At 39.1% G+C, this 2,788-nt stretch overlaps 1 non-coding gene across 1 annotated transcript; it reads right to left on the reverse strand.

Annotated features, from left to right (window-relative positions):
• Positions 1 to 922: 922 nt before the first annotated feature.
• Positions 923 to 1,037, reverse strand: LOC136751933 (U5 spliceosomal RNA). Its single transcript, XR_010817120.1, has one exon. It is a non-coding gene; the product is annotated as a U5 spliceosomal RNA (small nuclear RNA).
• Positions 1,038 to 2,788: the final 1,751 nt, after the last annotated feature.

Genomic DNA, 2,788 nt, shown 5'->3' on the forward strand with positions numbered 1-2,788 from the left:
AAAACTCAGTCTAATGCTAATATTAATATAAAACATTATATAATTATCACAAAACACATTCTTCAACGTCCTATACAGAGTCTTCAAAAGCTATCAGACTTTAGCAGCTGGTGTATGAACACACATACGATTATACAGCATTTCTTGCAGCTTCGCAAGACCTAATTTTAAAAGTTTTTGGTAAATTAGATAATTAGTTAGGACCATCTATTTGCATTTGATCCCCTCTTTAATTGCTAAAATAAAGTTTTACTTACATTTTATTGACCAAACCACTGCATAGGACACATCTGTAACATGAACGCTACTGAATGGCACATACATTGAAAACTACGGAGAATTTAGACAAATCCTATTTACACTTCATAAATAATCTTAAAACGTTTCCAACCAAGGCAAACCCCACTTGAAATACGTTCATAAACATTTTTGGTAAACAAGAAGAGAGATTGTTACATATGTTCCCTATGATGCATCTACAGAGCGAGAGAGAGAGACAGAGAAAACTGTTTGTCATGCCAATAAAGCACCCTTGAATTGAATTGAATTGAGAGACAGAGAGAGACAGACAGACAGACACTAGCACAACCACCCACCCACTCACACACACACACACTCTATCTCTCTCTCTCTCTCACAGACACAAACAGCCAGCAAGACACACAGAGCCAGCCAGCTCAGCGATGACATCACGAACCTCTCTCTGAGCTGACTGTTATGACATCACAGAGCATGTGCATTCCGTTGCTTGCCGTCTGTCAACCACTCAGTCACTGCCAGCCAGACTGCCTGGCTGGCTGGATGGGGGGGCTGTTTGCTGCTGCTGCGTACCTTAGCAAGCTTATTTGCTTGACCGGCCTTCCTCCTCCTCCGCCCACATGCCCACCTATGCCCGATCTGCTGTTCACCTGGATCACAGCTCCGCCCCAACAAGGCAGAGCCTCCCAAGAATGGTACAAACTCATCCACGTTCCCCTCCATGGAAAGCTTTAGCAAAAGGCAAAAGAATTATAAGTAATGAAGAGGAACCCGAGTCCAAGACGCTTCCGACCAGCCATACATATTTGTGTGTATTAAAGATCACATTTTATTACATTTTGTTTTTCTGTACTTTATTACATCTTATTGTGATTTATAATGATGTTGTTTATTTTCCATATGTACGTATGTATGTTTCTATGTATGCATGTATGTATGTATGTATGTTTGCATGTCCAATTGCTTTGACAATACAAATGCACTGAATTGAGAGAGAGAGAGAGAGAGAGAGAGAGAGAGAGAGAGGGAGAGAGAGAGAGAGCGAGAAGTGCTAGGGCACATCTGTAACATAAACTAGGGAACATTCGTCACATGCTTAGGGAACATTCATATCATACAGGGAACATTTGTAAAACGAATTAAGGAACGTTGGTGACATACTAAAAGCACATATACTGGTAAGATGTTGGGCACATTTGAAACAACAAAAATGGTACTTGGTTATTTATTAGGGACATTTATACCAGTCTGAGCAAATATCTATGCATATTCCAATGTTTGCTGCAGGATTTACAGATTGAGTGAGGGGGTCAATATGTTTGATTCAGAAGTAACCACTGCTTCCTCAATTTTGTTTTAAACATAATTTAAAAGAAAAGTGGGCTACACATTGGTCTGGAAAAAGGGAGCAGTGGTCCCTAAGACAATTCTTTTAGTTCTTTGACACAATTCCTAAATCCCATTTTCTGTAAAATATGTTATCAACATGCATTAATATATCATCCAAACTACAATCATACTAATCATGAAGATGTTCATATTGTTATATTCTAAGGGTTCTAGTCTATTGTGTATTGTATTTATTCTCAGGCCCTTCTCTTATGTTTTAGAGTTATTATTATTCCGTACAATACAGGGATTAAATTAAGTATTTTAACCACAAAGTATTGGCTACAGTTATGATGCCTACTTCAATGTTCATATGCATACAGTTTCTGAGGTCTGGACCACTGCACAGTAGTCCCTGGAGTTGTAGTCCAGACCACTTCAAAATTCGTGCTGAAGTGATCTGGATCACCACGCAATGGCCCAAAGACCACTGCAAACTTGGATTTCAATGTATTTGTGTAATCCATGTTGCAATAGCACCTACCATGTTCCTTTGTGGTGAGCTGGTTAATTCTGTTCTTTAACATTGAAGAGAAAAATGAACATGAATAAACTTACTGTTGAAGATTATTATTTTATTATTTTTATTTCTTGGCAGACGCCCTTATCGAGGGCGACTTACAACATAAGTGCAAAAATACAGAGAAGTACAAGGCATCAATCATTACAAATTCAATTTAGCAAAAAAATATCGCAATTCAAAATACATTTTAAAAATTCCAATTCCAATTTACACAAGTACAGTAAAAGACTTCCTACATCCTGGACGGTGAAAGCTAAGTACTGTCAAGATGTAGGGTTACAGACTAGGGCTACAGGAAAGGGAGCAAGGAGGAAAACATTCAAGAACGAGAGGAGCATAATAAGCTGAAGTGCTATCTAGCAGAGATAGAGGACTAATATTACAAGTGCGGTCGGAAGAGATGCGTCTTGAGTAAGCGCCGGAATGAGGTCAAGGACTCTGCGGTTTTGACTTTGGTGGGCAGGTCATTCCACCACCGAAGTCAAAACAGCAGAGTCCTTGACCTCATTCCGGCACTTGTGTAACCCTTGTGTAAGATGTAACCCTTACCCAGTGGCTAACCCTAACTCTATGTTACAAATGTTCACTAAAACCTTATTTTGCAAGATCAGTAATGAA

The sequence above is a fragment of the Amia ocellicauda genome, chromosome 6, assembly GCF_036373705.1.
Source record: "Amia ocellicauda isolate fAmiCal2 chromosome 6, fAmiCal2.hap1, whole genome shotgun sequence".
NCBI lineage: Eukaryota > Metazoa > Chordata > Actinopteri > Amiiformes > Amiidae > Amia > Amia ocellicauda.